At 54.3% G+C, this 13,685-nt stretch overlaps 1 protein-coding gene and 1 pseudogene across 1 annotated transcript in view; both read right to left on the reverse strand.

Moving 5' to 3' along the window:
- The window catches only part of TSPAN18 (tetraspanin 18), a 190,504-nt gene that overhangs the window by 151,674 nt on the left and 25,145 nt on the right, over window positions 1–13,685 (reverse strand). Inside the window, exon 2 of the mRNA XM_058305489.2 lies at window positions 5,773–5,859. The gene's annotated coding sequence lies outside the window, so the exon portion shown is untranslated. The remainder of the gene's footprint in view (window positions 1–5,772; window positions 5,860–13,685) is intronic.
- LOC101447786 (coenzyme Q-binding protein COQ10 homolog B, mitochondrial pseudogene) lies at window positions 8,066–8,646 on the reverse strand (annotated as a pseudogene).

Here is a 13,685-nt window from a genome sequence, read left to right on the forward strand (position 1 = left end):
TGGGTAGCTTTAAAATCTCCTGCCGCTGGGTCCCAGCCCCAGGGCTGCTCGTTCAATTGTCCTGGGCTGTGGCTGTGGCTGAGAGCCACTGCTCTAAACTGTCTCCCAGGCCATCACCCTGGAGATGGTCCTAAAACATCAATCTGATTGCTTCCTCTCCCGTGAAAGTCCTTCCCCTTCGACAGAGTCTAACTGGCTTGGCACACAAGACTCTTGGAAACCCGACCTCACCCACCCCGCCCCTCCCTGTGCCACTCCAGCTTCTGCTCCAGATTTAAGGAGCGCTGCCATCTCTTCAAGTCACTGGGTTTTCTCAAGCTTCACTGCCTTGGGAAAGCTGCCATTTCCACCAAGAAGCCCCTCCTTCCCCGGTCGTTCCCCCAGCAAACTCCTACCCATCCTTCACTGCCCAACGCCAGCCATCAGTATCCCTGTGGGCCTTCCTTGACCTCTCCTGGCCGTCCCCACCAAGCAGAGTTTTAACTCAACCCGCCCTGAGAACTAACTGCCTCAGCATCAGCTTAGTTTTCCTTGTCTTATTTCACCTGGGCCTTCTGGTAACACATGCACTCTCATAATCCTCAGACCCGACTTGCAATGAGGAGGGATATAAACGCACACACGCACGCGCACGCATGCCCTTTCCACCTGCCTGCCGCCTGCATCTGCCACACATCCTTCCTTCTGACCCTAATTGTGATTGTGTATCTCTCACCCCAACTAAACTAAGACTCCCATGAGGGCAAGAGCCTTCTCCCCAGTGAGAGCATGAGAAGACCTCAAGGGAGTGTCTGCTAAATGAAACTGCCTCTGCTTACATTCCTTTTGAAACAGCCGTTATCGTTTTCTCGGGAGCAAACTCCTATTCCTACAGCTACCTCTTCTTCCTCAACTCCTCACACGGAGCCTTGCACACATGGGGCCCAGGTCCCAGCGAGACCCGTTTCCTTCCATTCTTTTTTTTTTTTTAGATTTTTTTTCTCTCCCCTTCCCGGTCCCAGTTGTCTGCTCTCTGTGTCCATTCACTGCTTGTTCCTCTGTGTCTGCTTGTATTCTTGACAGTGGCACCCGGAATCTGTATCTTGTTTTGTTGCGCCATCCCACTGCGTCAGCTCTCCGTGTGTGTGGCGCCATTCCTGGGCAGGCTGCACTTTCTTTCACGCTGGGCGGCTCTCCTTAGAGGGCGCACTCCTTGCACGTGGGGCTCCCCTATGCGGGAGACACCCCTGCGTGGCAGGGCGCTCCTTGCACACATCAGCACTGCGCATGGGCCAGCTCCACATGGGTCAGGAGACCCTGGGTTTGAACCGCGGACCTCCCACGTGGTAGACGGACGCCCTATCCATTGGGCCAAATCTGCTTCCTGTTTCCTTCCGTTCTATGGCTATCTTTTCACTTCCTTGATAGTGTCCTTTGAAGCACAAAAGCTGTTAACTTTGACGATGTCCAATTTACCTAGTTTTTTCTTTTGTTGCTTCAGCTTTGGGTGTCATAGCTAAGAAACCATTGCTCTAGAAAACATTGTGGAAATGCAATAATTTGCTCAGTAGGGACAGATGGGTGGACAGATGGCTGAAGTAACTTCTAGACCCACCACAAAACACAGAGGCTCCTCTCTGGTACGACCCTGCCCAGCAGGGCTGTAGCACCAGAGGCACCTGGCCGAGGAGGCTGTGGACCAAGCACGCAGCTACCAGGCATGCTGGGGGAAAGGACGCTGTTTCCTAATTCACATACGGAGCCCTTTGCCACACCTCCCCATGGGGAACGTGCTTTCCAGCCTCCTCTGTCTTCTGGGAAGCCCAGCCCTGCCTGGCCAGCACCTTTGGTGACATTAGCAGGTGCCCGGCTCCCAGGGATGGGCTCTGCCCTGACAGCCAGGCCTCTGCCACCTCCTTCCTGCCGTCACGTCTCAGCAAGGGGAAGGGCACGATGCTTCGCAGACGTCGCCTTTGCTCACTTGGCCTGCTGCTGCAGAGGGCCGGCAGGGAGATGAGCACATCCGGGGCTCGCCATTCTGCCCGAGCGCCGAGCTCTGTGCGAGGCTGGGTGGAGAACACAGGGACTAGGCCACGGGGCATCGTGGGTGCTGCTGTGTGTTCAGGGGTGCGCTGTGGACATCATGGGGTGCTGCTATGTTCAGGGGTGCCATGGGGCATCATGGGGTGCTGCTGTGTGTTCAGAGGTGCCACTGTGGGCATGATGGAGTGCTGCTGTGTGTTCAGGGGTACCATAGGGCATCATGGGGTGCTGCTGTGTGTTCAGGGGTGCCACTGTGGGCATCATGGAGTGCTGCTGTGTGTTCAGGGGTACCATAGGGCATCATGGGGTGCTGCTGTGTGTTCAGGGGTGCCATGGGGCATCATGGGGTGCTGCTGTGTGTTCAGGGGTGCCACTAGGCATCATGGGGAGCTGCTGTGTTCAGGGGTGCCACTGTGGGCATCATGGGGTGCTGCTGTGTGTTCAGGGGTACACTGTGGGCATGATGGGGTGCTGCTGTATATTCAGGGGTGCCACTGGGCATCATGGGGTGCAGCTGTGTATTCAGGGGTGCCACTGCTGTGTGTTCAGGGGTGCCACTGTGGACATCATGGGGTGCTGCTATGTGTTCAGGGGTGCATTGTGGACATCATGGGGTGCTGCTGTGTGTTCGGGGGTGCACTGTGGGCATCATGGGGTGCTGCTGTGTGTTCAGGGGTGCCATGGGGCATCATGGGGTGCTGCTGTGTGTTCAGGGGTGCCTCACGGCTGCCTGGGTGCCTCTCTGGGTGCTGTGGCAAGCTGCAGTGCCTGGGTGGATGCTGCCAGTGGTACCAGAGGACCCTCAGCAGCACCTTGGGTGTGGCTGGGACACGTGGAGGAGTGCCTCTGTGGTGCTGTGAGGAGCTATGTGGCTGCCGTGGGGTGCTGCCACAGGACGATGCCATGAGTGCCGTGGGATGAAGCTACAGCTGCATTTGTCACTGCTGTGTGACCTTGGGCAAGTCACTTCACTTCTCTGTGGCCCAGTTTTTCCTTCTCTAAAGGCGGTTATAACAATGCCGAGATCCCAGGGTGGTTGAAAGGTCTGCGTGAGATGATGCCTGCAATGGACTCAGCACTGCACTTGGCCTAGAGCAGCCTTCAATTAAAGGGCCACGGCAAACTCACTGTCCTTGAGGTGAGAGCCCCGTGCTGGAACGCAGCCTTGCTGCCTTTTAGATGTGAGGGCTGGAGTCACTCCACTTTCTCTGACCCCAGCTGTCCTCTGCGGAGCGCTTATTAACATCTCCCTGAGTATGGGGAGGATTTAGTGATTAATTTCTACAGAAAGGAGGAGGCATGGGAAGGAGGCTTGGGAAGAACCTTCGCACCCAGGACGCACCCCAGGGAGGTCAGAACAGAGAGCCGACGCACCCCAGGCCCCCTGCACTGCCTGTCCCAGCCCCACACACAGGGCGAGGCGTGTGTCTCCAGGGTAGTCCGCTGTCGGGTCACGAACACCCAGCCCTTACGTCTCGGCAGCCCAAGCCTCTTCATGGAGGCCCCCTGGGGAGGCTACGTTATTCCAAGGGGGCTGGCAACATGCAAAGTGTCACAGACGCTTCCCACAGGCGTCGCCTCGGCCTCACAGCCACCCAGCGAGGGGCACGTTACGTGCCCATTGTACAGACCCAAAGCCGAGGCCGCGGAGCATCCGGAAAGCTCCTGAAGGGCTCTGCGCTCTGGCTGCCAAGCTCTCCCCATTGCTCTCCGCCTGCTGCGTGGAGGTCACCTCTCTCCTTCCCCGTGGCTTGAAACATTGATCTGTTTCCTGGCTAACAAGAGAGGCAAGGCTGGAGCGCGGCTCCCTCAGCTCCCCTCCTGCAGGTGAGCTAAGCCAACGGCGCCCTCGCTGCGTTTTCTTGTATTTCAAGAGCTCCTTCCCTCTCGTACACGGAGGCCCACAGCTTCACCAGATGGAGAAACACCCTTAGAAGAAAGGTTCCGGGGATGGGAAGTGCCCTCTCCTGATTAGGAGAACCAGGAGGGACCCAGGCTCGTGGACGTGGCAGCAGCTTCCTGCAGGCTCAGGGCCGATGGCTCCGGCGGCACGACGCTGTGCGTGAGAGTGACCCGGGCCCAGGCCTCGCTGCTCCTCGGCGCTGCCCCCAGCCACGGCCTGGAGCCTCAGACTCCCAGGACAGAGCCTGCCAGCCTGGAGCCTGCAGCTGGCATGCTCCCAAAGGGAGAGGGTGGCCGTGGAGACCGGGGGTAACAGACCAGAGGCTGGAAAAGCAGCCAAGCACTTCACAGCCCCAGCACCAGAATCAGCGAGAGAGAAAATGCCACCTGCACACCCCAGGGGGCTTGAGCACCCCAGGGGGCTTGAGCAGGGCAGCCTTCGATCCCAGGCCTGGGGAGCTTACACCCCTTCTTCATCTTACCTTTTCCCTGGAACAACCCCGGGAGGTAGGTGCTTTTAAGACAAGAAAATTAAGACCCACAGTGGTTTCATAAGATTCCAAATTTTAAAACGTAAAAATGGAAGGCAAGGAAACAAGCCGCTTTTATGTTGTTGTCGTTTTCAGGAAATGGAATTTCAGAGAGGCGAGTTAGCTAAAAAGTTATCTTTTAACCTTAAGCTTCAAGTCACAGAGCTGGGAAGCAAAGGACACGAGAACGGTACAGTAATTCAGGCAGTGGTTTTCAATCCCAGCTGCATTCCTCCTGCTGTGTGGCCTGGGGCAAGTCACTTCACTTCTCTGTGGCCCAGTTTTCTTTTCCCTAAAATGGAGGTGGTAACAGCGCCAAGCTGGCAGGGTGGCTGAAAGGACTGAGTGAGATGATGCCTGCAGCACGCTTAGCACTGCCCTTGGCATACAGAAGCTGCCACGCAGGTTTTTATTTCACTCTTCTTGTTGCCTGGGACTCACACCCAGGCCCGCCTGCTCTCAGGCTCCGTGGTCTTCCCACAAGGGCCTGGGTCCCCGTCCTTCACCCGTGCCTGGCAGCGCGACGCCCTCGGAGCGCTCCAGCCCCTCTCCTCCCCACGGGCCTCCTCGGGCCCCCACTCCGCCCCGTGCCCCGGCAGGCCCCCCACACCTGCCATTTCCTGTAGTGCCGCCGGGGCTGGAACCTCAGAAGCTGGAGACGTGCGGCCAAACGAGCTCGAAGTCCCCGCTGCCCCGTTTTACTGATGAGAAGACGAGGCCCACGAGGGAAATGGCATGCTTAGGGCTCCGAGGTGGCAGAGGCCAAACCAGAGCGGGGACGCCCCAGATCCTTATTCTGGAAACTTCCATGCGCCCACCCAGCCAGCCACCAGGGATCAAGGGAAGCCCAGGAAAGGACTTCCCAGAGCCCCAGAAGCAGACCAAAGATTCTCCACCGTCAATCCCAATGTGGAATGTGGTGGCCGATTGGAGGCTCACCTTGACCAGCATTTTCCTGCTGCAATGCTGAAACCGTGGCAGGTGGGAGGAAGCTGCGGCGGGCCAGGGTGGGGCGTGGGAGGGGTCCTTGACACAGGCCAGGCCCTCAGTGAACCCCCAGGAACTGTTTTCCCCTGGAGCTTCCATCTGTAGACCCTCATTTCCTGGGTCACCTCTAAAGAACAACCAGGGCCCACGGCCCCTCGCGGAGCAGCCGCCCCCTCGGGGAGGCCCATTCCGCCTCAGTCCTCTCGCTGTGCCTCCCCTTTGCACGCTGAGCGCCTTCTCGCTCAGAAATGGGGCGGCGGACAGAGCGAGGAGGGGGCTAGACCCTCTTACTCAAATAGAGACGATGCCGCCCCACCAGGTTCGAGCATACCTCTTCCACCCGGTGCCTCTCCCTTCCAGCTGAAGGGTGTCAAGGGTCTCTTGAGGCCTCCTTGTGATGGAGACTTCAGGATAAAGCCTAGAGGGAGAAGAGAAAGAAACAACATGTAAGAAGCAATGGTCAGTGGGCACGGGGCCTCTGGGGGGACCCCTCGCCTCCGCTGTGCACTTCTCTCTGAGGCGCCCACACCCTCCTTCCCGCTCTACCGGTGTGGAAGCTGGACAGGGAACCCGTCAGCAGGAAGCCAGAACCAAGCACCCACCCACACCAGCCAGGGGTCCCGGGATGGGGTCTGAGTCCACAGATGGGGGAATATTCACAATGCCCCAAAAGCAGCCCAGAAGCCTGTCCAGCGTCCATGCGATGACACGGAGCATTCTCATCGAAACATGCCATCGTGTTTCTTTGCTTCTAGCTAGAATATCATCAACTCGGTGTGGGAACTCTGGTTTTCCTTGGGCTAAAAAAAGACTTTCTGAATAATCCTGAAAATGGGGAAGAGAACTGATCATTACTTAATGAATGCAGGCTCTTTGAGCAAACCAACACTTCCATGATATGTTATCCATAGAGAGAGGAGTAATAAGAAGCGAGGTCTCTGATGATGCCAAAACAGAGCAGCCCAAGAGCACGGGGACCGGAAGTCCAGCCCCCTGCATCCTCCCTTCTGCCGCCTTGACCAGGAGACCCAGGCCATAGGAGAGGATCACCGTGTCCAGGCCACATACCAGCCGGCCAAGGTTTCGGCCAGTCCCAGAAGCTGGCTTCCTCGTGCACAACCAAGAAACGTGAAAGCAAATCTTTCCACCAGGAGGGTGGGCGGGGGGGTGGGTACCAGGTCCCTGACCACTCCCCTCCCAGGCCCCTTCTACACTTCACAGCTGGGTTGCACAGGACATCCCTGATCAGGTTTCATTTTGTTTCAAAGGGTCATGACAGTCATCCTGATGCCCTCAACAACCCCAAGAGAAAGTACCACCACTTTCGAAATGAGGGTCTTGAGCTCAGAGGAGTTAAGACGGCCCCAAGGTCATAGCACTACGACGGGACAGAGGAGGAACTAGAACTTGGGCCACGGAAAGTCAAACTTGGCGCGAGCTCCTCTCCACGGTGCGAGAAGTGCCAACAGGAGAGGCGTGAGTTCAGGTCTGCTCTACAGACCACCGCCCTGGCACCTGCACAGACGGGGTTCTCAGGGCGCCCTGCTAAGTGGAGGGTGGCAGGGCCTGCCGGAGCACCTGGCCTCTTTTTCTTTGGTTAGTTCGGCCTCGGGTGTTCATCCAGGTAGTGTCAGCCCAGGGGGACCTCACGCATCATGGGCCAAACCAGGGCGCAATCAGAGGAATTCATTTTATATGTGTGTGTGTATGTTTCTAAGCATATACACACACACACACACAAACACATATATACGTGTACCTCCATATACATACGTAATTTTCATTTCTTTTTTTTTTAACTGTACAAAAAATAAACAAATTACCTTTATTAAGTTACCACTTCAGGCCTTACATTGATTTGTTTTTTAAAAAAATATGTTTTTTAATACCTAAGTGAGTACACACAATAAATAGAAAATAGGGATGCATAGTGCTGGAGATGGATCAATCATCTTCATCGTCAAAGACAATTTGATGCACAATTAGCACTGTTGAAAAGGCAGCCAAAGCAAATGGGAGGGTTGCAAACTACTAGAAAAAGAGCTTGAAGTTCTGGATCACTCGCCAAAATGTATTCACTGTATCTGGAAGCTAACTAGCACTGAATTCTCTACTACCATTCATAAGAACAATTCAACAGCAAGTATTTTTAGGTTTTAAAATATCTGACGATTACTCAAATATACTAAGCCACAAGGCCAGCCCTATAACAATAAGTTACAAAGAATCTGAATTTAATAACTTAAATATGATATGGTTAATACAATACATACATACTGCATGAGTATCTAAACTAAGCTCTTTCAAGTAAAGTGATAATTAAAAGTTTAAACTTAGTTTCGACTTCTGTTTCTAAGAGTGATGTCAGCGTTCTAGCAACAGTAATGACCTCCTATTATAAATGCAGAATACTGATGCTCACACTACTTTGAATTATACTTGATTGAAGAAAATCCTATATACATGTGGTTCTATATTCTATGTGCAAATTTTTAATGGTGCAGGTTTTTCATTACAGGTGGGTTGAACAAATACTTTCTAACTTCTAAAAGTCAACGATGAAAGCACTTCACTAATGTGAACAAACTTAGCTGTAAGGAGGTGACACCAGTTCTTCTTTCCCCTCACATCTGATGAATTTCATGTAGCATTAATTCTGGGGGTATATTTGTTTCTGGACCATACAGTTTACATGCTCTTCTTTCAAAGGCAGCTACCATCTGTTTTACAACTTCATCAAAAAAACTATGTGGCAAGCTGAGAGTGTAGAAATGAGTGAAATTCAAAAGAAATTGAAAAATCCAAAGTACAAGTTCTTGAGTCGCCAGGAAGACCCGTGCTAAAACGCCGAACTGTCTCCAAATGACCGAAAAGTCTACCATCCACACAGGATGCCTTTACCAAATGTGGTTTCACCAAGGTTACTGCTGGGATCTATCGCTCCAACACAGTGGGAACCCAATTTCTGATCATGTTTTACAGTATCCAGATCTCTTTGATATTACATCTGATTTTTTACACCAAGGAACAAAATGCTTATAATCGTCCACTCGTGATACCACATCATACATTTCCTGCATAGAATACCCTATAACTCTCCTCTGAATATTCTTTTGTTTATTAACGGTGCAGCAATTTCGAAGAAAGTTCTTGCATGCATCTCCTTAGGCATAAGTGAGGTATGTAGTGGAAGAGCTCTGCTCATCCAAATGCTACAGGAAGCTAAATAGCTGACACCCTGTGCCTGCGGTGGACGGGGGCTCGGGCGCAGCCCTGGCCTCCCGACAGCATCCCGAGACCACCCTCAAGGCCCTCGGAGCCACCACGATCGTCTCACTAAAGCCGGTTGCCACCTCCCTGTAATTTTCATTTCTAATGACCAACATGAAAGTTCTTCCTTACACCTCAATCTTATTCAAGAGAAAGAACCATTGCAAAAACTTTGGAACGTGACCTTCTAGATCACGTCTTTGTGAGTGTGTGTGCGTGTGTGCAGACACTGTGACTTTTTACACACAAGGGATCTAACCACACCTGCTCTACAAGGTCACTTATCAGCGACAGCGTGTCCACCCATCAGTGAGAGGACATACAGATCTCCCATAGTGCGTGGAGACCAGACTTTATGGGTTATTTCCCTTGTAGACCATTAGCAGCTTCCTGCCATATCCTCTTGGTGCCTCATCTTTGGGCCTTGCTCCTGCATTTCCATAGCAGGGGCGCCTGGAAGTGGAGCCGCTGGGCAGAGTCCACACCTGGACAGAAGAGGACAAACTGCCTTCCCAAACTGCTGGATCAATTCACCTCGGCCGCCAGGATGGAGGGAGCCCCTTTTCGTGGAGGTACAGTTGAAGCCAGGGCACTGCCTCGTGACCAGTTGTCCTGGTCCCTCCCAGTAGCCTGGGAAGCCGAGTCCCCTGGACAAAGCTCAGCAGAGGTGTACTGCCCCACTGCCCCAGGGGCTTCTCGGAGGCACCGGGGCCCACCTGAGTAGGGAACTGCATTTACTGGCTCAGAACGCATAACGAGCTTTTCTGAGCGCTGGTGATGGCTCGGAACACGTATTAACGTCAAGCGTGCCCATTGGCCACGCAGCCCGGATGAGTGTCACACACTGACAAAATTAAAGGCCGCAGCCAGCAGGGAAGGCGCTGCCGGCTCCGTGGCAGGGCGCATGGGCAGGCGCGTCGATAACAGAATTCCTCTCCAGGTTTTGCACTCCCCAGCCTTAAACTGTCTCCGGTGGAATTCTGCCTTCCTGCAGCCCGAGAGGAGATTAGCTTGTTACAGGCCTGCCAGGAAAGGCAAAATCCACACTAATCCGAATTCCCATGTAAGCAAATCTGCATTGTGTAAGGGAAACCAGCTGGCCTTGGGATTTCCCCTTTTCCCTGAGATCTCATCCCAGCTCCTCCTCTGGGAGCTGGGGGCAGGTGGGTGGTCACTGTGGATGTCAGCGTTCTGATAGGGAGGAAAGAATCCCGGAGTTCAGGGCCAGGAGAGGGGACTGGTGCCAGGAAAAACCAAAGGCAGTGTTGGAAGATGGGGGGCGGGGAGTGCCTGGCTGACAGTGGCCATGCTGGACAAGGTTCACTTGAGGGTTTTTTAAAAAAGATAGACTCTTTATCTCCCACCTCACCACCACCCTCCCAGCCCTAAATTTTGCTCTCGCTTTGTATGAAGATCCTCCCGCAGGTTTGAAGTGGCACAGGTTGAAGTCCTGAGTACGGCTCTTACTAGCTCTGTGACCTTGACCATGTCTCCGCTGCTCACAGGTGAAACCGGGGGACAAGGGCTGCCAACGGTTGGTTGCTGTGAGGAAGAATTACCTTCTTCCTATCCTAACCCTGAGCTGCACCCCTCGCACTGCTCCCTCAAACACTTAGCAAACTCCTACTCATCCTTCAAAACCTTCCTTCAATTATTCCTTCTGAGAAATCTTCGCAGACCCCCACAGGCATGATAAATCACTGTTATCTTGGTTCCCATGACCATTTGTCTGTAGGGAAGTCAACATTGCAGCAGAGTACATTTTTTGTTGATGTGATTTTTCTCACCTACCAGACAAAAAGTTCCTCATGGATGGGGACAGTGTCTTATTCTTCTTTGTAGTTGCAGTTCCTGACTCAGCAAGTAATAGCCGGGTGGACGGATAGCTGCTAGGAGAGATGGAAGGATGGAGAGGTGGGTGGATGCATGCATGCATGGATGCATGGGCAGATCTTAAAAGAACTTGAACGGTAGAAAGGAAGAACGGGGCTATGGCTGGTTGCAAGGATGGCTGGACGGCTGGATGGAGAGATGGACAGATGTATGGACAGAGAGTTCATTACAAACGTGGATTGATGGGTAGCTGCAGGGATGGACAGAAGGACAGATAGAAAGTAAACAGATCTATGTAAGGAGGAAGGCAGAACAAGGTTAATGAAGAGAAGAGAGGCAATGGGTTCCTCTTAATTACTGCTGTAGTTTCCTCTGGACCCTGAGGGCCTGAGACTCTCACAGCTATGAAGGTGCCTCCAGAGTCTGTGGATCTGGGCAGCGACCATGTGTTCAAACGCTGCCAGCCCCCAGCCCCACCCCGTGTCCCCACTTGTTCTACCTGTGACTCTACAAGAGGAGGCCTTCGGGCAGGAGGGTCAGAGCTCCCTACTGCCTTGGCCTGTGAGCAGTCCAGATGGTAAAGTCAGCAGTGCCACAAGGAGCCCAGAGCGCTCCTGTGTCTGAGTCAAACCCTGTTCGAACAAGAGGTGGTTTGCCAACTCTGCAGTCAGTCATGTGGGCAGCGATAGGATGGGCCACCCGCCTGGTAGGGCGGAGGGACAGCTGCTGGTGGAAGTCCCACGCACCCTGCAGAGACGCCCCTGGGAGGAAGCTCGGGATGGCTGGAGAGCCAGCCGAGGGCACTGGGTGGTGAGCGCCCCAGTCCAGCCTGCTGGCTCTCTGCATCGTGGGTGGGGGGAGGCAGAGATGGGAGACACTGGGGCACAGTGCTTAACAGACCAGGCTTCCCGGGCCCAGATATGACCGAAATCCCATGAATGTTGACTCTGCCACTTGCCGCCAGTGTGACACTGGTCAAGTTCCTTCTCCCACTAAACCCCAGATTCTTTAACAGCAAAATGTGGAGAAGCATAGTCCTATTGCACAAGTACTGGATGAGCTACTGTATGTCAACTGATTCCTACCAAGCCCAGCACTTAACAAATATTTGAGAATTGGAGGAAACAGGAAGTATGTAAAATAGAAACGCTGCTACCTTCTGTACCAAGGGCAGTGGCCAAGACCGGTGGTTCTTTCCCTCCCGGCTTCAGGGGTCTACACAGAGAATACTTGGGGCCCACACCCCACAGAGTCCCACACTTAATCCACAACAGCTGGGCTTGTGAATATTTTAAATATTAAATTCCAAATGATTTTGGAGACCACTGGTTTAGATTCTCTTGACATCCCACAATCTCAAGTCAGTAGCTTTCAGAGGAGGAGGAAAGCAGGGAAGACTGGAGTATTCAGGGAAGGCTTCCTGGAGGAGGGGGGAGGAAGGAAATTGGCCTGAAGAGGAGTCTTTTCCTGCCTCAATCTCTCTCTCTCTCCCTCCCTTTCCCTCTTCCCTCCCTTTCCCTCTTCCCTCCCTTCCTTCCCTCCCTCCCTCCACCCTGCCTCCCAGCTCTGCACTCCCTACCCTCACCAGCGACACCTCTTCCTGCCTCCTAGGTGGAACAGCCCCTCTTCTGAGCCCTGTGACCACAAGCACTCCTGACCCTGCACCCCAAGAAGGGGCAGCCTCCTCAGAGAGCCTGGAGGCCAGCTCGGCCTATCCCCCCAGGCTGAGACCAGGCCCCAGAATTCAGGCTGGGGCCCTGCCAGCCTGCTGCATTGCTTGTTGACAGAGAAAAGCTCTGTAGTCTATGGCTCCAAAGCAAAGCTGGGGCTTTGTTCTGCTTTGATTTAAATTAACAACATAGGGGGTGGGCATGGGGTGGGGGTGGGGGAGAGGGAGAGGCGCCAAGGCGTGTTCAGGACAACTTCCTGCTGCATCAGTCCCCACGGTGGCCCTTAAGGAAGTTGCTGAGCGCATCCCGGGTCTCTGCCGTCATCTCTCCACCTGCACTTGTCTCGCCGGGGAGGGCGGACACATCCCACCGGTGCCCACCCTGTCACTCAGCCCCATCGCCCTCTGTTCTCTTAATGAGTCCCAGAATCAGCTGCTAATGGTGCCCTGGGGTCACTTTGGGAGGGAGATGGGAGCTGTGATGTTCCCAACAAGACGGGTGTACTTTTGCTCAGGAGGGGGGGTGGCTCCCCACCTGTAAGTGGGCACAGCGCCGTGCACTCTGGGCACAGCTAGCGAGGGTCCCCAGAGGGTCTGCTCAGCGGATGCAGGACCCCCAAGCTGAGTCATTAGCACTTGGGGGCTTGGGGAGGGTGGAGAGGCCTGGAAGGAGGGGACGTACCAACTCCCTAAATTAAACACATGAAGCTGATTATTCTCGGCGCAACTGTTATTAATAATCACCTCCCTTCGTTCTGCGCCTCCCAGCTGGTCTGGGGCCTTTCTGCAGATGGCACACGCCAGCCAGGGTCCCTCGGGGCCCATCTGCGTCACACCTGCATGAGACAGACACAGTGAGCAGGAAGGAGCCCGAGACCCCTGGTCATCAGAGGCCCCGCCCGGCCTTTCGCCCTGTCTGCTAGCTCTTCTCGTTAGGGAGCGGGGGGAGGACGCTGGCCCTCAGGGCCTTTGAGCTTCACCCCTCTTCCAGGCACTGCACGGGAGTGTCCTCGTGCCCTAGCGCTGCTGTAAAAGCACCGCAAACTGTGCCTGAACCAGCAGAGACGCACTGCCTCTGGGTGCTGGAGACGCGGGGCCGGCAGGGCCGGCGGGGCCGGCTGGGCCATCCCCCGAAGTCCGAGGCGAGGCTCTGTGCCCTGCCTCTCTCGCGGCTTCTGCGGTGGCCTGAGATGCTGGCGTTCCTTCAATTGTGGCAGACCTTTCTGCCTCTGTTGCTAGGCGGCCGTCCTCTCCCTCCGGGTCATCCCTCCCCTACTTACAAGGGGCTTGCCCCTCTCCAGTGTGACCTCATTTTAATGGCCTAATTTCAGCTGTACTGAGCCTACTTCCCAGGGGGGTCACTCACATGCCTTTTTTTTTTTTTAAGATTTATTTATTTATTTATTTCTCTCCCTTCCCCCCCACCCCGCCCCACCCCAGTTGTCTGTTTTCTGTGTCTTATTTGCTGGGTC

Source organism: Dasypus novemcinctus, chromosome 10 (assembly GCF_030445035.2).
Source record: "Dasypus novemcinctus isolate mDasNov1 chromosome 10, mDasNov1.1.hap2, whole genome shotgun sequence".
Taxonomy (NCBI): Eukaryota; Metazoa; Chordata; class Mammalia; order Cingulata; family Dasypodidae; genus Dasypus; species Dasypus novemcinctus.